General features: G+C 38.5%; 1 protein-coding gene and 1 long non-coding RNA gene across 4 annotated transcripts in view; one reads left to right on the top strand and one right to left on the bottom strand.

Annotated features, from left to right (window-relative positions):
- LOC139357075 (uncharacterized) overlaps window positions 1-9680 on the bottom strand; it is a 60207-nt gene extending 50527 nt beyond the window's left edge. For both annotated transcript variants that reach the window (XR_011609690.1, XR_011609691.1), the window contains exon 1: window positions 9589-9680. This is a non-coding gene — a long non-coding RNA (uncharacterized lncRNA). The remainder of the gene's footprint in view (window positions 1-9588) is intronic.
- LOC105492523 (dipeptidyl peptidase like 10) overlaps window positions 1-24089 on the top strand; it is a 1403881-nt gene that overhangs the window by 647626 nt on the left and 732166 nt on the right. The window lies entirely within an intron of this gene.

Raw genomic sequence — 24089 nt, 5'->3', positions numbered from 1 at the left:
GTATATATATGTGTGTGTGTCAATTGGTCTCTGTTATTGTCAGGTTAGGTATCCAAAATGGCAGTAACTAAGATGGCATATGAGATACGCTGATTGACATGAACTGGCTGACTTAACTTGGATGATCACTGCCTCTTTTAAGTTGCCCTTGGCTGAGTGTTAACCTGTGACACAAAGATGTTCACAAATTATGATCACTCCCATAGATCCATCTGCATATCTAATTTCCATATCTCCTCTTTCTTAGTCATAATCTTTATCCTTCCAGGCCCCTGAACAATTCGTCCGTTCACCACAGTCCATGAGTCTGTCAACATCCTTATCTTGAGCCACTTTTCCTTCTATACCAAATGGAAAACCACACCACTTGCAGCTCTCACCACTTGGAGGACTTCCTCTTATAGCTGCTTTTTAGGGTCACTTTTAGGTTTTACCCACATACTGAGCCAACTCCCCTGTGAACCAAGCTCAGTCACTTTCCTCCTCTGCCCACCAGTCATATTTGTCCTCATCACGCAGCCATAGGTGTGTGCTGAGGAAAGGACTTGTATGTAATAGTGACGGATGACATGGAGTCTGGGCTACCTGATTATGCATCATACTTGTGCACTCTGTTTCTGCTCTTGCTCAGTCCCAGGTGTGTAATTCCATCTTTTGATGGATTTCTTTTGCACCTACCCCACCTTATGGCTGGATGAGTCTCTCAGAAATTCATGATTGAAATATCTGGCTGCAAAATCACTTGACATCTCATGGTTGGCTGACACATATCTCCTAATAACTGCTTTTGGAATATAGTATAATTCTCCACTGCAGTGGCATGATCTTGCACCAGAACTCTACGGGTGTACATTGTGATTATCCTATCAGAGTTTGCTATAAACTCTGCGTTCTTTCCCACCACTGACATATGTAATAATATGTTATCTTTTGGGTCATATGGCCCAAGTAGGGAAGCCACTTTCTCCTACACCTCCTACAAAGCATTTTTCCTCTCTAGTTTTCACCAAAAACAGGCAGCCTTTGCTGTCACACACTAATGGGTAGAAGGAGTACTCCCACATGTGAAACATGCTGTCTTTAGAATCCAAAGTAGTGCTGCACTTTGTCTTTTAATTTGATTGGATTGTTTCAACATGCCAAAGATCACTGGACTCCTAAAAACATCACTGCTGTGGTTGGTCTTTAAATCTTCATGGGGTTTATGTTACACTTTCTAGGGCACACGTGTTTTTCCAAGGCCACTAATGCACGTGCAATGTCTTGCTACTCTAGTCCAGTTAACATGAGGTTATCAATGCAGTGGACCAATTTGCAAAATATTTGGGTACCTGAACCAATTCTGCAAATTAGTTACATGGTCCAGATTTCTTCTGACTAATTATGAATAGGAGAAATGAGGAAGTTAACACAGAGTTACATAAAAAAGTAAATGTACACTGGGAAGTATTAGTCTGCTAGGGCTGCTATAACAAAATATTATAAACTGAGTGGCTTAAATAACAGACATTTATTTTCTCAAAGTTCCAGAGGGTGGAGAGTCCATGATCAAGATGTTGGTTCCTGGTGAGGGCTTCCTTCCTGGCTTGCAGACAGCTGCCTTCTCACTGTGACCTCACAGGGCAGAGAGAGAGACAGAGAGCTCTGGTCCCTCTTTCTCTTCTTTCCCTCAGGGGGGCTCCAACCCTCATGACCTTATATAAACCGAATTACCTCTCAAAGGCCTTACCTCCAAATACCATCATTTTTAGGGTTACAATTTCAAAATATGAATTTGGGGAACATTAACATTCAGTTAATAACATGGGGGAGGGTTTTGTTTGTTTGTTTGTTTGGTTTGAGACAGGGTCTCGCTCTGTTACCCAGGCTGGAGTGCAGTGGTGCGATCTTGGCTCACTGCAAGCCCCGCCTCCTGGGTTCTCACCATTTTCCTGCCTCAGCCTCTGGAGTAGCTGGGACTACAGGCGCCCGCCACCACGCCTGGCTAATTTTTTGTATTTTTAGTAAAGACGGGGTTTCACCATGTTAGCCAGGATGGTCTCGATCTCCTGACCTCGTGATCCACCCGCCTTGGCCTCCCAAAGTGCTGGGATTACAGGCGTCAGCCCCTGCGCCCGGCCTCAGACAATGATTCTTGAACCAAGTCTTCTTTCAGATTTTGGCTCCACCATCTCCAAAACTTGGCTTCCAGAGTTAACTTGGATGTTACCTGAATTTCTAATTTTAGGAAATGAGAAAAGAATATGGATGATTATGCATGGGAAGTTTTTAATGGAGAAAGCCTAAAACCAGGTCATATGGTTACTCTTAACTGCAAAAGAGAATTCAAAATGGTTTTTCCATGAAGAATCAGAAAGGGGAATGATTTTATTCCCTGTACCTAGAATAGTGCCTGAGTGATAGCAAAACCTCAATACATAATCATTTAATATGTAAATAAATTAGTTTGCTTTGCTCTGCTTCCTAACCAAGGGAAGCAGATACTGGTTGATAATTACTTATTCAAAATGCTTAGGACCAGAAGTGTTTTGGATTTCATATTTTTTCAGATTTTGGAATATTTGCATATACTGTACCTAAAGAGATATCTTTGAAATAGGACCCAAGTCTGAAATTTGTTTATGTTTCATATATGCCTTAACACACAGCCTGAAGGTGATTTTATACAATATTTTATACAGTATTTTAAATAATTTTGTATGTGAAACAAAGTTTGCATTAAGTATTTATACATGGAATTTTCCATTTGTGGTGTTAGGTTTGTGCTTTAAAAATTTTGGATTTTGGAGCATGTCAAATACATGTCTTTTTTTTTTTTTTTTGTAAGAGGGAGGGTCTTGCTCTGTTGCCCAGGCTGGAGTACTGTGGCATCATCATAGCTCACTGCAGCCTTGACCTCCTGAGCTCAAGCAATCCTCCTGCCTCTGCCTCCTGAGTGGCTGGATCTACAGAAGCCCACCACCACACCTGGCTATAGACCCAACCATATGTCTTGCAAATGTTTTACATGACCGTACAGTAAGATATTACTTATATCCATGAAAATTCTGAGTTCTGGAGAAACAACTCAAATGGTGCTGTTTGTTATTGATTGATTCATAATTTCATTTATATATAGGCAGTAGCCATCTGTCTACAGCCTCCTTAGTGACAATATATGTGGTCTTCCTTGTTCCTTCACACTGAGTAAGGTCTCATCAGTGTTTTACGTAAGAGGTAGTCTGTATTTTTTTTTTTCCTTTGCCAATAACTCAGTGAGAGACCACTGCCCTCCAATATAACATCAAAAGTATTTGATCAACTAAGTCAAAAATTTACTTGATCTTCTCTTAGGTTATGCAGGAAAAAAATCTGTTTTGGCCGGGCACGGTGGCTCATGCCTATAATCCCAGCACTTTGGGAGGCTGAGGCGGGTGGATCATGAGGTCAAGAGATTGAGACCTTCCTGGTCAACATAGTGAAATCCCGTCTCTACTAAAAGTACAAAAATTAGCTAGGTGTGGAGGCATGCACCTGTAGTCCCAGCTACTTTCCCAAGTAAGGAAAGTACTTTCCCAAGTAAGAAAATTCTCCTGCTGAGGCAGGAGAATTGCTAGAACCCGGGAGCCAGAGGTTGCAGTGAGCCAAGATGGTGCCACTGCACTCCATCCTGGGTGACAGAGCAAGTCTCCGTCTCAAAAAAAAAAAAAAAAAAAAATCTCTTTTATAAAATTAATGTGTGCTTGAATTGATTGAATTTCCCCATGGGTACAAGGAAATAACCTAGTTTGCCAAAGATGACTTATAGAGTTTATATTTTACCGTTTGTCTTTAGCACATACTCACATCTAGGTCTACCTCTCTATTGATTATACTTCCTTAAAATTTTTTTCTCTTAGATGACTATGTCATGATTTTACAAATCCGCATGTATATTAGTCTGTTTTGCGTTGCTATGAAGGGATACCTGAGACTGGTAATTTATAAAGGAAAGAGGCTTATTTGGCTCACGGTTCTGCAAACTGTGCAAGAAGCATGGTGCTAGCATCTGCTTCTGGTGAAGGCTTCAAGGAGCTTAGAATCATAGGAAAGGCAAAAGGGGAGCAGATGTATCACATGGTGAGAGAGAGAGAGAGACAGGAGAAGCACGACAGGCTTTTTTGAGCAATCAGATTTCATGGTAAGTAACAGATCAAGAACTCACTCATTACTATGATGACAGCACATTCATGAGGAGACCGCCGCCATGACCCAGACATCTCCCACATGGCCCCCATATCTAACACTGGGGATCAGATTTCAACATGAAATTTGGAGGGGACAGATACCAAACTATATCAATATGATTCTGCCCATGAAATAGGTTAGCATAGTTAGAGATAATTAACTAGGCTCCAAGTCTATTAAGTTAATATAAATCCTAGGCAAATAAATTATTTATATTTTCTAACAAAATATGTATTGAAGCTAAGCAAGCACATCTGATTAATCAATCACTCTTCTGTTTGTTGTTTCTTTTTAATTACCCAAATTTTCAGTGATTATATTGAATATTATGTAGGCAAAAGACTCCAAATAAACAAATGAAAGTTCTTAGAAGAAATGTTACCTCTTAATGGCAGCACAAACCTTCTTATTTTTATTTTTTAGTATAACTTAGAGGCTTTAAGTCACAGGTCAGATTAACTCCTGATGTAACCCAGCTATGCAGACTTTGTTTCCTAGTACTAAAGACATGAACATACATATAATTTCCATCACCTAAAACTGTTTTGGCATCATTGTGATGGCCTACTGTACTTTTACAAATTACTTTATCATCCTTGCTGCTTTGCAATTCTTCTTGTCAATGCCATGTCTCCAATAATGTCACTTTGAACAGTGATTGTGTGAATGCTTAGAATTACTAATAATTTCCACAGACAGTATCTTGTAGTGAGGTAGTAACGGAATATTTTTCCATTTTGTGTCAGTGTCTTACAGGACTGACTTTTTACAAGATGGCTTTCTTGGCATCCAATGCAAGCACTCTCATCCTAAGAGAAAGCTTTTTGCACCAATTATAAATGAGGGAATAAAGTTTCTTAAACTAGAACTGCATCAGAAGATGTGTTCTCTCTGTCTCTGTTGTTTGTTTGTTTTTGAGATAGGGGTCATGCTCTGTCATCCAAACTGAAGTGCAGTGGTGTGAACATGGCTCATTTGCAGCCTCAATTTCCCAGACTCAAGCGATCCTCCTACCTCAGCTGCCCCGAGTAGCTGGGACTACAGTGCACGCCACCATACTCAGCTAATTTTACATTTTTTTCTTGAGACAAGAGTCTTGCCATATTGCCCAGGGCTGATCTAGTCCTGAACTCAAGCAATCCTTCTACCCCAGCTTCAAAGTTCTGGGATTACAGGCGTGAGTCACTGCCCAGCCTGATGTGTTCTCTCTTAATAGAAAACAAATTATAGTTCCTTACATGTCATAAAATAAAATATAGCTTTTAATCTGTCCGTATTTTGGATATTTCTCCCAATAAAAGTAAAGTACAAAAAAAAAAAAAAAAAGTTCTTAAACCAATGATTTTCTAAAATCACTAATTAATGATGATTATCATAACTTCAACAACAGTATTTTGAAAAGAGATATTTAAAAGACTTTTCCCCTGATAATTTTTACATTACTTAATTTGTGTATTATAACATGAAGGGAATAGGCTTCACCGATTTGACAGTCTATTGTTCGGTCTAATTAAGTGTATACAAAACTGAATTTCCTTAAAATACTGAAACTCAAGGATTAAAAATAAATTGTTTAGTAAGAGAAAGGAGAAACAAGAAAGCTGATGGGAAAGACAATAAAGAAGGAACAATAAAAAGTTTGTGGGATTGGTTATAGTTTTTGTGTGTGTGTGCTAGCCATAAGATTTATCATATGTCAGATAACTAGAAAATTAAAGCCTATATTTTAAAATCCAGGAGTCAAAATTTCGACAGATACTTTTTAAACAACAGCTGAGATTAGCTAGCTAGATAAGTAGGTAGGTAGATAAATAGAAGATACGTAGATAGATAGATGATAGATAGATAGATAGATAGATAGATAGATAGATAGATAGATAGATGACAGAGATAGGTATAACAAAATCTTTTTCAATTTATATCATGAGTGTCTTATGCATTACCATCTTATTATAAATGCAAAATGTACTTTAAAATGCTAATTTTGAGAAAGATAATGACTAAGGCAATTTTATAGTACTTGTGATTTGTTCCATTTTAGTATATTACTATTACAATGTCAAAAGACTTATAGAACATTTTTAATCAGTCTTTTTAAGAAAACCTGAATGTGCAAAATTTAAAACAAAACATTCTCTTTTATAAAATAATATATTCATATAATCTCATCTTTGTTTGAAGGGAAAAATAAATCAAATAACCTTTATTTTTTTCCAAATTAATGCATTTATGCATATTTGATCAGCATAAGTTTTTGAGATTATTTCACATAAAATTAACGTTTTCAGCATTATTGCTGTTAATTTGATCACCCAGGATACCAGTGATTTACTCACCCTTTTTCTTGGTACTGGTATTCTCTTTCACCAGCCTACTTCTCAGGGTGATATATGGATCCTCCGTGGATATTTACCCCTGGAAAAGAATCTACTTATTCCTAATATGTATGTATCTCAACTTACATAGATGAAATATGCAGGGAAAGGAGATTGTGGATTTGTAAATCTGGAGTAGAATGAAAAAAAATCACCGCACAGATAGACCAAAGTTTGCAAATTCAGATGCCAGCAGAGGTTTGGTAGGTAATATACAAGATTTGAACAGCCAGATATAACCCAATATATTGTGGTGAATTTGAAAGCCTATGCCCCACTCAAAAAGACAGCACATTATCTACAAAGCTCAAGCAAATTATTTCCTTGCAGAAATGTAAAATCTATCTTTCCAACATAGGAGAAATCAGAAATCCAATTCTTTATGTCAAGCAAGTCTCAGTTAAATGTAGGTAAGAATTTGAATTACTGTATTAAACAATGTACAAATCATACAAAACAAATCTCTTGGAGACATTTGGCCTACCAGAAAGCCAATTAAAAACCTACGTATGGATCTAGTGTGGGAATTACAGATTTTCTATAAGTAAAGTCTGAAAAAAATTTTAAATTGAATTTTAGCGTCATCCAACATAGCCACTTTTTCTACCATTACTTATTATTTCATTCCTGTTAGTTTTAATTATTTACCTGCTTGCAGGCCCTGAATGCCCTTGAGATTGTAATTAATGTTGGTTCAAAAATCTCACTGACAATATTATTGTGGCACAATCAGTGAAAGAAAAGTTGGTGCATGGTTGAGAAATGGGGATGAGAGATATAGGAGACTGGTTGAATGGAGGTATGGCAAAACTATGACAGTGCCCCTCCTGTATCAGATGTGGCACCTCCTCACCCATTTGAGCATCCATAGCTATGTAGAAAAATCCTGAATTTATGTCATTAAAGATGTTTGATGTTAACACAGTAACTGATCATTTGTAAAGTAAATAATAGGGATTTGGTGTGTGTGTCTCTGGCCTTGTCAGAAGTAAACAAGGAGAACATTCATAATCTTTCTCAAGTCATCTGGAGAAGGATAGCTCCTTGTAGTAAGACTTCTCTGGAAAACAAAGAGGTTTGGGGATTTCTTAACCCTATTGCTTTCCAGAATCTCAGGGTTCAGTTAAAACTCAACATTGTCAGCCAGGCATGGTGGCTCACTCCTGTAATCCCAGCACTTTGGGAGGCTGAGGCGGGCAGATCACAACGTCAGGAGATGGAGACCATCCTGGCCGACATGATGAAACCCCGTCTCTACTAAAATAGCTGAGCGTGGTGTTGCGCACCGGTAGTCCCTGCTACTTGGGAGGCTGAGGCAGGAGAATCGCTTGAACCTAGGAGGCGGAGGTTGCAGTGAGTTGATACTGTACCACTGCACTCCAGCCTAGTGACAGAATGAGACTCCATCTCCAAAAAAAAAAAAAAAAAAAAAAAAAAATTCGACATTGTCAATGAAAATTTGATGGTGAGGTACAAAGAAAAGGTTAGAGAGAATTTCAGTTTAAAGAACTGCAAGTTCTATTAGGGAGATATTTTGTAACACAGCTCCAGGAAATATTATCCATTCCTGGAATACAGTGGCTTTCAACTGGAGGTGATTCCTTCACCCTGAATCCTTGGGGACACCTGGAAGCATCTTTGGTTGTCACAAATGAATGTGGGAATGTGACTGGCATCAATTGGACAGAGGCCGGAATTTATACTAAACATCCTACAATTAAGAGAGCCCCCCACAATAAAGAATCAGTCACCCTAAACTTTCAATAATGCTGAACTTCAGATACTCTGCTGTAGGGACAAAAACACAAGTTTGAGAATTTGATAATTCTCTGCCATCTTCAAGCTACGTGGACTCCCGTAAGTAACTTAGCAAGTACGAGCCTCAGTTTTCTAATATGGTAGTTGGGCAAAATAAAATATTTATTTCACAGGACTTGTGAAGATTAGTGAAGTAAACTCTGTGTAAACACCTACCACAGTGCCTGGCAAATAAGTCAGGAAGAAAATAATGATTACCTCTCCATTTCCCACTCTCCTTTCCATCTATTTCTCACTTCAGTTTCTCCGGACTAACTTTTTTGGTAATCAACAATTTCATAGTGATGACAAGGAGAGTCTAAAACTTCTGGCTTTGGAAGTAAGAAAAAACGGAGCTTTTGTCCCATCAGGATCAGTTTTTATGACCTTAGGCAAACCAACTTACTCTCTGTATTTTAGTTTGCTTATCTGTCAAAAGGACAAAAAGACATTTTCCTTTACCTGTCTTGGAGATGAAAATAAATGAGTTACTAGGAAAAGGAGCAATTTTCCCAGAAGTGATCGATAAATGACTTTTACTTTAGCAGTGTATGAAAGCACTTTCAAAAGTTATGGACGTTATCTAAATTAAAGGATTTAAGTTATTTTACCGTAAGTTACATTATTTGAACATAATGCATTTAAATAGTTTTTTTTGATAAGTGTGCTATTTATTTTTTAAGTTATATTTTAAATTAGAGAACTATCACATTAAAAAATACATAGATGAGTCTCAGATTAAGACTATAAAATTTTTCACAATGTACATTTCATCTCTGAATAGTCTTTCTTTTCATAGTTTCTCAGTTTTATTTCTTCAGGTAGTTTTCTTTATACAGTTTAAATAAATATTTTGATTTTTTCCCCTGATTTACTAGCTTTAGATAGTATCATTTTATTGTACTTTCAAAAAGTGTAATCACATAGCAACTTAGCCAACCGTATGTTCTCTTTCCTTTCCTAGAGCTTGTTTATATTGGTATTTAAATTTGTAAAGTTTATACATTTCACATTTGATACGTAGCTAAAGATTGTACTCTAGCTTTACTATAGGTTGCTTTTTAAAATATAAGCACAATAAAAATTACATTTATGGTTTTAAAATTACGCAAATATGCAAACCAAATACTGAAATTGAAACTGTGGAGAAGGAAATGCAATCCTATGGCACTAAAGTTCTAATGCTCAAAAGATAATGTCCCAAACTTACACAAGTAGTAGCTTTTCCTTTCTTACGTGCTTATGTTTTCTCCATACATCTTCGGTGACCACTGACTCATATTCATAATCATCCTCTCTCTTTCTTGAATATGTGTTTCCTTCTTTTTGTTTTTTAATTAGGTTGTATAGATTTTTAATGCACATTGGTTTCCCAGTAAGCAGATTCTGAAACAAAGATTTGTGTTCAGGAAATTGATAGGACATTGATTGGATTTTGTGCCTAAGGATCAGCCTGGTGGGGGATAAGGGGAGACAAGGGGAGATTAAAAAGGGGAGCAAGATTGAGTAAAATAAAAAGGTGGCCTGTGGAACCCTCACAACAAAGGCTTCAACTGATTTCACAGGGAATCTCTTGGGTGGAGATGCCCCTTTTATGCTTTTCCAGCTGCTGCAAGGGAGTAGGCATGGGGTGTAGGTTACACCCAGGATGGGGTATGATCTTGGGCAAGGTGACTCTCATCAACCAGAACAATATTGGGATGGTGGGTGGGGAGGAATTCAGCTGCAAACTTTCAGTCATCAATACTCCCAGCAGCTGGGGGAAGGCAAGCTTCAGACCTGAAATATGTGACAGACCAGGGAAAAATTCAGGCCACATGCAATAAGAAGATCCATCCAGAGCAATCCTCAAGATATAGATTTCTCATGAGATCCTTGAACATTTGGAAAACTGGATTTAGTTTTCCATTATGTTTCACTGGGAAGTTAATGAAAAGTAGAAATAATTTTCCTCAAGGTGTTTCTTCATTGTCTTTTTAGTACTCAGTACCTGATGGAAGTCAAGCAGCCAATCAGATTTCTGCTGTGTGGTGTACATGTTTTACTTTTTCTCTCCATGGAAGGTTGAGGAAAGTTCCCTATCCTGGAAGTTCTGAAACTTAACAGGATTTGGATCTTTTTAAAATTCTAATCGGCATTTCTATGTTTTTAATAAGAAGATGTGCCTTCCCTTCTCTGAAGACAATCTTTTTCTAATTTATTTACTTGTTTCTTTCATTCACTATCACAGTTCTTTTCACCCGGAACTCTTGTTAGATAAAATCCAGAATATCGTATCTTTTTTCCATTAAAATAATCTTTTTTTTTTTTTTTTTTTTGAGACGGAGTCTCGCTCTGTCGCCGGGGCTGGAGCTCAGTGGCCGGATCTCAGCTCACTGCAAGCTCCGCCTCCCGGGTTCACGCCATTCTCCTGCCTCAGCCTCCTGTGTAGCTGGGACTACAGGCGCCCGCCACCTCGCCCGGCTAGTTTTTTGTATTTTTTTTAGTAGAGACGGGGTTTCACCGTGTTCGCCAGGATGGTCTCGATCTCCTGACCTCGTGATCCGCCCGCCTCGGCCTCCCAAAGTGCTGGGATTACAGGCTTGAGCCACCGCGCCCGGCCAAAAATAATCTTTTCTTTTATTATTCTTCCCGTTGTCTTCTGTTCTTTTTGTTTCCTGGGAAATTTTCTCAAGTTTTATCATCCAGATCATCAGTTAGATCCTTAGGTGTATTTATTTTCCTTTCTGTTCCATAAAGTAACATTAAAAAATTTTTATTTTACATAATTTTCTTTTACTTCTTTTCATATGACTTCTTTATAAACATTTATTATTATTTTAATGGATAAAATTCATATATATTTATCATGTACAACAAGGTGCTTTGAAATACTGTATGTATACATTGTGGAATGGCTAACTCCTGCTAATTAACATATGCATTGCCTCTCATACTTACCATTTTTTTATGATAAGAATATTTAAAATCCATCCTGTTAGCAGTTTTCAAAAATATAATACATTGTTATTAATATAATACATTGTTATTAATACATACTGCATGATCTCACTTATATGTGAAATCAAGAAAAAAGTTGAACTCATAAAAGTAAAGAGTAAAACGGTGATTACCAGAGACTGAGGGTGGTGGGGTGGTGGGGAGATGTTGGCCAAAGGGCACAAAATTTCAGTTAGGGGAAATATGTTCAAGAGACCTACTGTACAACTTGGTGACTATAGTTAATAATTCTCTCTTATTTTGACAGCATTCTGTTCTTTTATGAATACAAGTGCTTGCTTTTCTCTGAATCCACCAAATACGTGCTATAGCTAATTTCTACCTCTGCTTTAGTCAGCCGTATGCTTCCCATTCTGGTATTTTCGTTCACATTTGGTTCATATGTTTGGTGGTCTATGAGTCATTATTTCATGAATAAAAACACAACTAGTTTAAATGATATAGTTGTTTTCATAGGTTTACTCTGCAGATACATAGATCTGGTTCCCAAAGTGACTTAAGTTATAGATGTGTGTGTGGTGTATTTGTGTGTGCTGTATCAGTATGGACTAAATTTTATGTAATTATAACATGTAATATTATATATCAACATATATAAAATATATAACACAAATATATGCTATGTTTTATATAATGTTTGTTTTGTATGTTTTACTTGTTATATATACCATATGTTACATTTCATATGTTGTGTATATGCTATATATATATGTGTATATACTTAAATGTGTCTATATGTGCTTTTTAAAGTCTAAATGTTCCAAATGGTTTTTTGCCCCCGAATGTGTCTTCTGTTAGCCTTAAATTCTCATTGTTTTTAATATTTTCATGAAGTATATCTTAGACAGGTTTTTTCTCTTTTTTGCCCATAACAATCCTCCTCCCCAATTCCACTCCTTGGCCCAAGGAAAACACTTCTAATAGGATTAGTGTGATATCAAACAATAGTGAATTCATAGTCACTAGCATGTAAGTTGAGTGTGCGTTAAATAATACATGTCCGTTTTCTCTGTCTCCTTGATACTTACATGAAGGTTGAAGAGGACTAGGTTGCCAGTATTTGTCATATTATGCTTCATCTCCTCTCCACTTCCTTCGTCTATGTGAACAATCCAACAATAATAAAGCCTTGAGATACATATTTTGGGGCAACATATAACGTTCCACATAGGCTGCTCAAAACTGAACTTTACTCGAGCAGTGTATGAAGATATCAAGCATTTGTGCAGCCCTTAATATTATGTTTTGGTTCTTATTTAGCTGTTATTCTTTTTGTGTATTGCCCTATTGAAAACTGTTATCATTGATCATACATATTGAGTCTTTCTTGTTATATCCAAACTGAAACAGAGTCTAGAAGCTGGGGGGAAAAGCACTCAGCGTATAAAACATTACTCCAAGAATATAATTCTCTGCAAGTCTGACTACTGAAATTGCTTGTTGTAACCAGGAACCAGTTTTATCTATAGCTTCTGAGAGGACTTGCTGCAATGCTAGGACTAATTCTGCCCACCACCATTGCTCACCAATAAGAACTTGCCAGCTCCCCAAACACTTACTAGTGTCAGTGAACTTTGTCAAAGAGCAGTACATAACATACCTCCTTTTTTAATAAAACTTCTAGCCTTCTCTTTGTTCTTTGGACCTACAGAATACCCCCAGTCCATGTACATGCCTCAAACTGCAATTCTTTCTTCACAGATAAAACGTTAAATTTGGAGATTTGTCTTTACATTTTCTTTTGACTTTGAAAAGACACAGAAAAAAAGAAAGTATGATGAGCATGCATTTGATTTAATAAAAGCCTCACTCATAATTCCTTATTCTTAGTCATGCCTATTTAAACATTCTACTATGTCTACATGGATCCATTTAAAACTGTAAATATTAATGAAGAAAAAAATCATTTATCAATTAGCACCCACCAATATTTATTCTCAAAGGGTTATATTCACAATCTAGATTCTCTTCATGTGACACTAAACACCCGACTTTTACAGCTCCTCATTCTGCTCAGGATCCTGTATTCGAGTTCTAACTCCACTTATCTTTTCCTCTCTAAGAGAAAATAAACACACATTCTAATGCAAGTGAATATTTTTTGGTACTGATAACATTGAAAAATGCCCAATTCAAAATATAAAATTTCTTTCACGTAATTTTATGTAACACTAGTAACAAATACTAGAATTCATAACAAATCACTTTTGGCATGCCTCTATTCTGATTGTGACTTACTAGTGTTTCTACTTTGAGTTTTAGAAGTAGAGCATTAACACAATAGAATTAATTCCGTAGTTTAACTAGAATACTGCCAACAAGGGAAGTGGGAAATAAATAGTTTGATAAGAATACAGAGAATCTAAAACATTATACTGCCTGCAAAATGAACAGGTACTGTACCTGTTCACAAAGTGAACAGGTGAGTAGTCATAGGGCACTATGCTGGTTCAGTGCCTACAACGGTACAGGTCGGCTTGTCTATGTGTATGATGATATGTGTGCTCACGTTGGAGACCTATGGGGAGGTTTACAGGAGATGTTATAGAAAACCATTGTTTCTTCATCATTTTGCCAAGAGCTCTTGTCCTCCAACCTGTGTCCGTTCATAGTGGAGCATTATTTGACTAAATGACTGAGCTCTGGGAAACTGGTAAATGACCTAAGGCAGAAAGGTGTAAATAGGCTTGCCTGGGCTTCAGTGTGTGTTATTCTGCTGCTGTGACAACCGTTGTTAGCATAACAATAAGATCCATGGTTACCTTTATGGTTGTGTTGAGTTGTTGGGGAAAAATTAGAAGAGAATTTGGATCATCTATTCTCAGGAGACCCATTCGAATCATCAAAGCTTAATGTCATTTGTCTGTATTTCTTTTAGCCATACATTCCACATACCAATTTGCTTAAATGGTGGATGCACATGCCAAATCTAATTATCCCTTATCTCACAAAGTCATTAATCATTCCCATCCATTATTCATTGACTACCAATAGCTACTCCAATCCTTAGTACATGCAACTTCAGTACGCATTACAATACTGTGTTTATAAGTGGCATTAATCTCTGAAATGTACTGCATGGCATTTCTAAGTTAGATGAAATATTCTTGGCATAAAAACTGGTGGTGTGTTTTATGGTATTCTTCTCATAATCCATAAAATTAATAATATAAAAAGAAAATGCTAAAGATAATTGTGAAGCTGCAGATAATTATTCATGGTGATGTTAATTAGCACAGTGTTGTGAAAATGGTGCACAACCTACACAGTATCCAAGGATCGCAAAGTACTTTGAAAAGAGATTGTATATTATCCAAAGCATCAGAAGTAAGGTGGTGTGAGGGATAGGTTAGCCTAGTTAAAAGACAAAAACAATGTGAAATTTGGGGTAACTGAAGCATTCTCTAGCCATTTAATATTCTCAACTGCTGCATTCCACACAATTCATATTGTCCCGTATATACTTTAACCGTTTGTTTTCCTGTAAAATATTTGAGGGGTACTTAAATAGCACAATGATTAAGTTCAAATCTCATTTTTTTCCCAGAGACACTTAGTCTATGGGACAGCAGAGATTTGAACACAGATCTCCTGACAGCAACCCAGAGCTATTTCATTAATGGAAGTATTGAATGAAACCAAGGTTTTTTCAGTGCCTTCTACACAACAAGTTACTATACACAGTGCCATTACATACCATTTTCAGAAGTCTATTGAAAATGCTAATTATTTATCTATCTTTATATCTATGTTTTCATCTATAACCTCTATCATCTATCATCTTTATTTATAGGTGAGAAAATTGAGAGTCATCAAGGTTATGTATGTTTCCCAAGCTTCCTAGTTAATAAATAGGTCTGCCATGATCCTAATCTTAATTCATCAGATTCAAACTGTGATGTGCATATTTCCAAGACTCTTACCTTTTTTTTTTTTTTTTTTGAGACGGAGTCTCGCTCTGTCGCCCAGGCTGGAGTGCAGTGGCGTGATCTCGGCTCACTGCAAGCTCTGCCTCCCGGGTTCACGCCATTCTCCTGCCTCAGCCTCCCGAGTAGCTGGGACTATAGGCGCCCACAACCGCGCCCGGCTAATTTTTTGTATTTTTAGTAGAGACGGGGTTTCACCGTGGTCTCGATCTCCTGACCTTGTGATCCGCCCGCCTCGGCCTCCCAAAGTGCTGGGATTACAGGCGTGAGCCACCGCGCCCGGCGACTCTTACCTTTTTTTAGTTTCCTCTCATGCTGGGCAAGTAGGAAGGACTTATTCTTTCTTTATAATAAAGATGTTAAGTTTCAAAGATTCCATAGAGAACACCGGGTCCAAATTACTTATTTTAAATATGAGAAGACTGAAACTCAGAGAAGGTGCTTCTTTACATATACATAATTGTTGTAAACTTGAGGTAAAGCACACATTTCCTAACTATTGATCTTATTGGTATATTTTCCGTAACATTATGCTTTCCTCTTGAGCTGCTCACAATTGGAATATCATACAATCTTTTCCTCTTTGATTTTCTCTCTTTCTAGTTAAAATCAATACATAATGTAACATTAAGCTCAAAACCTTCATCTTCCATAAATTTTTACCAAATTTCTTACGCACAAGGAATTTATCTTTTCTTGGAACTAATAGAACATATATATAGTTCAATTAATCTTTTCCATTTGCTGTATCTTTTTATTTATTCCGCCTCATAATCACTCATCGTTTCTTACTCATGTTTATATCTTGTCCCATGAGCTAGATGACAAAGTTCTGTGAGAAAAACTCGTACACTTCCTGTTTCTACACTGTTCCTATTGTATTGCCTTTGCCATGGTAAGCACTCAATCAGTATTTGGTGATTGCTTGCTTAATGTTTGACCATGACAAAGAGTAGATTATTTAGCTTATTTTGTTTACAAGGTATAGCAAGTTAAACAATATGTGTTTTTATCATTAAAAAGAAAAAAGGGAATTAAGGAGATTGAAAATTCAGTGTTCTGCCTGCTACCATGATGGTGGAAAGCGAAAACAGCAATTTTACCAGTCAGCTTTTCCTGTGATGTCCTTCTACACCAAGGAACTTAGTATTTTAACATAAATTGTGTAAAAATAACTGCTAGTATTTATATTTCAAAATGTGTCTATTTAGTTGAGTGTGGTGGTGTTCGCCTACAGTCCCAGCCACTCGAGAGGATGAGGTGGAAGGAGCACTTGAGTCCAGGAGTTCAAGGCTGCAATGAGCTCAGACAGCACCACTGCACTCCAGGCTGGGTGACAGTGTGAGAGCCTGTCTCTAAAAAGAAAAATCAAACTGTCTGTATTTCCCATATTTCATCACACTTTTGGAGTACTGACTTATACATAGATTTCTGAAAACGCTTTGTAAGTTGAACATAAGACAAAAAGAAGATGATGAGAACCAGCCTTATCTTCTTGAAAATAATTACAAAGCTATAAAAAGAAACAGATACAACTAGACAAGGAAGCTTAAGGGAGGGGGGAAAAACTTGGATGACCTCTCTCCCTTCTGGTCCTCTTCTATGTGTATTGATTGCCTCAAACACCTTCAGAGTAATCGTGTTGTGGGGAGTGTGGATGAACACCTAAGAGTGAGAAAATATCAGAATATTAAGTAAAACTAAGTTTTCAAATTCAATAACCACTCACTGTAGCTTTTCAGGGATGATATTTGCCTAGCAATAACTTTTGTTTTAAGAAAAATGTTTTCCGCCAAAACCTATCTCTTCTCTGAGATGGGTTCCAATCAAGATAAATGGCACTGCTATTTGCATGTTTACTCAAGACCCAAACCTACATGTTGATTCATCTGTTTACTCAAGACCCAAACCTAGATGTTGATCACTTTCTCTCCCTTACCTACTATAGCCAATCAATCACCAATTTCTGCTGAGTCTACTCCCAAATGTCTCTTGCATCTTTCCACTTCTCTCAAATCTGTTACTATCACTGTAGTCTGAACCAATATTATCTTTTACCTAGACCATTTATTTACTCCAAACTAATTTCTATCACTATCAACCATCAAATAAGTGTAGAAGTTAACAGTGCCAGCTTTCAAGTCAGACTGCTCACTGGTTAGCTAAGCAATATTAGGTAATTTTGAAAGCTTTTTGTAAGATGAAGATAATAATATTTACCTTGTTAGCAGCAGCAAATTTGTATGGGTCTGCAGCACTCAATACTTTCCTAACTGGAGGCAAAAATTTGGCTGAGGAACAGAAGTAGGTTGAAGGCAGAGGCAGAGATAAAGGCAAGTTTGTTTTTTTGTTTTGTTTTTTGTTTTGGAGATGGAGTCTCTCTCTATCACCCAGGCTGGAGTGCAGTGGTGCAATCTCTCAGCTCACTACAATCTCTGTCTCCTGAGTTCAAGCAATTCTCCTACCTCAGCCTCCCAAGTAGCTGGTACTTCAAGCACATGCCACCACGCACAGCTAATTGTGTGTGTGTGTGTGTGTGTGTGTGTGTGTGTGTGTGTGTTCAGTAGAGATGGGGTTTCACCATGTTGGCCAGACTGGTCACAAACTCCTGACCTTAAGTGATCCACCCGCCTCGACCTCTCAAAGTGCTGGAGTTACAGGCGTGAGCCACCACGTCCAGCCTAAAGCAAGTTTAAGAGCAGGAGTGAAAGTTTATTAAAAAGTTTTAGAGCAGGAATGAAAGGAAGTCAAGTATACTTGGAAGAGAGTCAAGCAGGCAACTCAGGAGATCCAAGTTCCCCATCTGGCCCTTGACTTGAGGTTTCATACATTGGCGTGCTTCTAGGGTTTGCATTTCTTCTCCCTTGATTATTCCCTTGGAGCAGGCTGTCCACATGCATAGGGGCCTGCTAGCACTTTGGAGGGGCTGCATGGTCAGTGTGTTCACTGAAGTCGTGCAGGTGCTCATTTGAAGCATTTTTCCCTTACCAGTAGAGTGTTCCAGAGGAAGGTCATATACCAGTTAAACTGCATCATTTTGTCTTTTAGTGTGCATGCCTGAACCTGCTTGCTCAAGTCTTGAGATCTTATCAGGAAACTGTTAATCACCAGCTTCCAGTGTTTTCTATCTATTGGGAGACTGTTGTTGCCTGTGACCAATTACTGTTTTAGCGAGACAGATTAACAACCACTTGATCATCACCTGATGGTTGCCTGACATTCTTGATGGGGGGGCCCTCTCCTGTCCTACTCAAGTACTCCTACCTATGTACTCTAACATTTCTGCCCTCAAGAGTACAAGACCCAATTATTTGGTATAATGGATTAAAGTCAGTCTTTTGTGGTAGTTTGTTCTGTGAGTCTTGGTCTCTTGCTAGCTGTCAGGGAAAAGTGGCTCCATGGGTCACTGAAAATGGTATCCAGCTGGGACCAAGGGAGACAGGGGCAGGAATTCAACTCTGTTGTGTTTCTCTAATGGGCATTCTAGGGTCCTCTAAAAGGGTGCCTCTTGAATATTGAGAGGACAGTATCCCTCACTGAGGATTATTTGGAGTTTGATGGCCTGAAGGCAAGAGGAGACAAATTGGGTTATTATGCTTAGAAGACATGTACCAAAAAGGAGCAAAAGTAGGAGACTAACAAGTGGGCCTAAAAAGGGAAGAACCCGGGAGAACCATGTCCCAGTTTCTTCCCAATTTAGCCAATTCTGAGTGTCCTGTTCTTATAAACTGGATGTTCAATTTAAAAGCTGTCTGATGTGGTCTTGTACTTTTCCCAATTGATTTACCCCAAAGCAACATTTTTCATCTGAGTCTAAACAGATTTCTCCCTGTGCTGCCATTAACATATCTAGCTCTTGACAACTTTGGAGGACTATGACTGCTAAAGAGTCAATTTGTTCTTGCATAGTTGTTAAAGTTTTATCCATGTCATCAATGTTACTGGATATTTCCTTTGAGAGTTGGCTATACGCCAAGGAGACTTTTGTGATTCCAGCAATTCCAGTACCCATACCAGCTATAATGCCAAGTCCTATGAGAAAGGGGGTTAATTGGATAGACCTACTCATCCTGGGAAGGATGGAATGCCTGTGGATTGGTGATGGGAGAGAGAGACTGCTGGGGGTTTGAAGATGTCAGAGATATGTAGCCTATGGTACAAGTTCCAGTCTAGTTAGTCAGAAGACCTTGGGGAACGGATTGAACACAAATATACAAGGTTCTTTGAACTAAAAGACAAGGAGTCTTCTATGTTTGTGGAGATGGTAGAGATGTCAAAACAAAATAAAGTATGACCCTTTTTAGCATAGCTAGCGGGCATGGCTAACTCTGTATGTTCCCATGCCTTGCCTAGAATTTAATGGATTTAAAGCAGGCAAGTAGTACAATTATTAAGAATCACAGTAGAAGTTTATACTACTAAAGCATTTAATAGACTTAATAACCTTTACAATTTTACATTCCTTTTATAAATTCCCTTTTGCAATTTTTTTATGACTTACATAGACCATCTACAACATACTTGGATGACTTGACTTGTCCTAAACATCCCTCTTTGTAAACAACTAGTCATTTTACTTTAGGACAAGAATTTACCATACAAGATCACTTCTCATATAAAATCTATTTTCTTCATAACCTTCCTTACCAAAAAATCTCTTTACCTTTATAACCTTTGAATTAGATTGAAGTAATTTTCCTTCTGTTAAGAAGTTATGTTGCTGTGCAAGTACTATGAAGGGGGAGAAGATGAGATTATCTGCATACTGTAGAAGTTATTCCCACTCAAGGGATTGCTCAGTTAGATTTCTTACTAGGGCTTCTCTGAGCAAGCATGGACTATTTCTAAACCCCTGAAGTAGGACTATCCAGGTTGAAGTTAAAGATTTGGTAACTTTCCCAGGAGAAATAGGGTTATTAGAGGGAAAGATTAATTCAGAGTTTGGGTAAATATTAAGCAGACACCCATCCCAAAGGGATGTGGGGCTTTTAGACATTATCTGGTACTTATGGAAGAATAGTAATTGGTCTGTTAAGTAATATAAAAGAGTGTGAATCTTTTCTTTTGGAGGGAGGTGGTGCCATTTGCCCCCATTACCCAACAGGATTTGGAGGAGAGTTGCTTAGAGAAGGAGATTAGCACAGACTAGGCAGCTCTTGAACCCAAAAGAGAAATTTATAACTACTTCCTGCCTCCAAAGTTGCCCTTGGCTTTGTCCTGTTAATGGCCAGCAATGTCTGATCTGAGAGCTAGTTGGAGCTGTGGACCCCTTCAGTTTAAGGTCTTTATTGGATTAAAGCCTGGCCTGGGGCATTTTTGGCTCTTGGGACAGTCCTTTTTCCAGTGGCTGAGCCTGTGGCAGAGGGGGTAGTCTATGTGGGGATTTCTCCCATTTGGTCCATTTGGGAAATTCTTTTTCCAGTGGTCTGGTATTTTGCACCAATGGTAGTTATCTACGGGAGTGTCCTTAGGGCAATCTGGAGGGGGCTAGTAGGTTTGAAGAGCAGCCAGTAGTTAAGACTGCCTCCTGTTTGTGCATTTTTCCTTCTCCTTAGCCCTGTTTTCCTTATTCTGCTCTAGGTTATGAAAGACTGAGGAGGCTAATTTGAGGATTTCTTGTATAGGGGCACTGGGTCCTGAGGCTGACTTTTGTAATTTCCTCCCAGATCATTTTTATGCTAAACAGTATTACAAAGGAAAACTAGATTTTTGTTTTAAGATTGGGGGGGATCAAAATTTTCCCAGGTTTGAGTATGCATCAAAGGGGCATGCCCTGTGGTGTGAAGACACAATTACCTATATGCAAAAAAAGAACAAAGGAGAGAAGAAAATGAAGACATTCTTTCTAGTTTTCCTAACATCTTCTTCCTGCACTTATAGTGGACTGGAGTGAACAGGGTGTCACCCATTCATCCTAGGGGTTCCAGAATGAACCAGTGCTTACTGGGTACCCATAACCTTGGTCCCATCTTTTTTTATGGAAGAGCAATTACCCATTTGTGAAGATACAACACATGAGAGAAGAGAAGAGGAGGGTACCCTCCCACCCCCATTTTTCCCTGACTCCTTTGCCTGTGGCAGATCAGAGTGAACAGGGTTTCCGCCATTCATCCAAGGGGCTCTGGAATGAACTAGTGCTTACTGGATACCCCTAACTTTGGTCCCATCCAATTTCTGGGACCAGCCTTCATTTCTGTCCTACAGGTACTTTGGTCTCTTACACCTGTGGCCTTGGGCCAGCCTATATCCTTGTTGCCAAGACCTTACAGTGACTCTTGTTCAGAGCATTCTAGAAGTTACAAGGAGCTGGCAGACCCAGAGGTCCAATTAGTGTGTGCCCTGGCAATGAGCCGAGACTTATCTACAAGGAAGCAAAAGCTATGGACATACAAATAATAAACTGGGAATGTGGTCCAGAAGGAGCACAAGACCATTTCAGAATTCAGACAGACAAAACAGGAGAATAGGCAGTGTGCATTTTTGGGAAAGAAGCAGAGGAAACCTTGAACATTACACAGCCTTAGGCTTTAGCCCTACCACTCTCAGAAGCCTCCTGTCCAAGAGGGCCATTAGTGCTTCAGGTCTACTCTGTGCAGACTCCAAGGTCCTTCCCACTCCCATGAGCCACTCATCAGGGGGAGCTGAGAGATCAGCTGAGAAGAACAGAGCCACTGTGACCAAGAGGAATCATTCTGGGCATTGGTTAGTAAGCAGGAGAGTGAAAGGGGAGAAAGAATCCCTGTACAGGGGTTGTACGCCCTCGGCCAAAGAAAGCAAGGCATAGAGGTGTCTTACCACTAGGGAATGTGCCTGCCCGAGTCACAGCACCAATGTATATTACCAACTACAAATCCATATGGATCTGTGGCAAATCAATCCTTGCCTCCTTGGAGGAAAGAATTTAGCCAAGGGGCAGAAGTAGGCTGAAGGCAGAGGGAGAGACCAAGACAAGTTGTAAAGCAGGAGCAAAAGTTTATTAAAAAGTTTCATAGCAGGAATGAAAGGAAGTCAAGTACCCTTTGAAGAGGGCCAAGTAGGTGACTTGAGAGATCCAAGTTCCCTGTCTATCCCTTGATTTGAGGTTTTAAATACTGGTATGGTTCTGGGGTTTGTGTTTCTTCTCCCTTTATTATTCCCTTGCGGGGGGCTGTTCACATGCTCAGTGGCCCGCTAGCACTTGGGAGGGGTTGCATTTGCAGTGCATTTACTAAAGTAGTGCAAATGCTCATTTGAGGCATTTTTCCCTTACCAATCAAGTGTTCCTAAAGGAAGGTCATTTACTGGTTAAACTCCACCATTTTTCCTCTTGTTGTACATCTTTGAGCCTGGTCACTCAATTCCTGAGAGCTTATCAAGAAGCAGCTGATGACTGATTCAGCTGTTTTCTATCTACTGTGAGACTGTCTTCCTGGTGTCAGCTGAGACCAATTATTATTTTAGCGAGACAGTTTAACAACCACCTGACCATCACCTGATGGTTGCCTAACATTACTGGGGGAGCCCTCTCCTGCCCTGCTCATGTCTACCGAACTACCTACTCTAACAACCTCACTGGGTTGTTTTAAATATTAATGTGTTAGATGTTTGCCCCAAAAGAAGCCTGTTGTACAGGAAGATAGTCAGCAAACATTAGCCATTATTTTATTATCACACCCAACAGGCTCAGTTATATCAGTTATACATAAAATGCCTATCTGTGTATGCTTTTTTTTTGAGACAAAGTCTCACTCTGTCACTCAGGCTGGAGTGCAGTGGCCTAATCATGGCTCATTGAATCCTCAACCTCCTAGGCACAATCTTCCAACTGCAGCCTCCTGAGTAGCTGGGACTACAAGTATACCCCCACACCTGGCTAATTTTCTTATTCTTTTGTAAAAATGGGGCTCTTGCAGTCTTGCCCAGGCTGCTCATGAACTCCTAGACTCAAGCGATCCTCCTGCCTCCATCTCCCAAAGTGCTGGGATTACAGGCATAAGCCACCATGCTCAGCCTGACTATGCCCTTTTGAAGCTTAAGACCATTCAATGAATTCCTGTTATTTTTGGAATAAATTCCAAAATTATTGACATAGCTCCACATAAGCATCCCTGATTCACCTCTGCATACCTCTCCAGCCATATCTTTGCTATTCACTGTCTCCCTCATTATCTGATCTTTAGCAGCACTGGCTTAATTTAAATTTCTTAGGCACACAAGATTCATTTGGCCTGATTAAGCCCCTGAAAGGCAACTCTCTTATACCTTCCTTAGACTAGAATTCCGGTTATATTCCCTTCACTCCTGATGTTGCTTCAGAACCCAACTTAAAGAGTACTTTCTCAGGGCCATTTCCTATGTGACATTATTATGTGACCACTCAAGATAAGATCAAATCCCCTTTTTATGCAATTTCATATTACCTAGAATATAGCTTATTAATTACTTATGTAATTATATGTCTTTGTTTCTTTCTATCATGTAAATTTTATTACATTAAGTTTATAATGAAATGGGAAATGTCTGTTAACCAAGGTATCACTAGTGTCTAAAACAGTACCTGACATCTAGTTAATGTATAATAAATAGTTACAGTTATTGAATAAACTCATTGTAAATAAATGAACTAAAAAAATAACTGTGGAGTTACTCTGATTCTGTACTTTGACTTTCTAGGGGTTAATGCTGGATCTACTTAGCAAGAGGACAGCCAGGGACACCTTAGAGATAATTCATCCTAACCACTCCTTTTACAAATAAAACCAGAGTCCGTGCAGCTATAAAAAGAGCCTTTCTCAACCTTCCTCCA

The sequence above is a fragment of the Macaca nemestrina genome, chromosome 11, assembly GCF_043159975.1.
Source record: "Macaca nemestrina isolate mMacNem1 chromosome 11, mMacNem.hap1, whole genome shotgun sequence".
Lineage (NCBI taxonomy): Eukaryota > Metazoa > Chordata > Mammalia > Primates > Cercopithecidae > Macaca > Macaca nemestrina.
The sequence above is the reverse complement of the archived record's forward strand: the minus strand, read 5'-3'. Positions and strand labels throughout refer to the sequence as shown.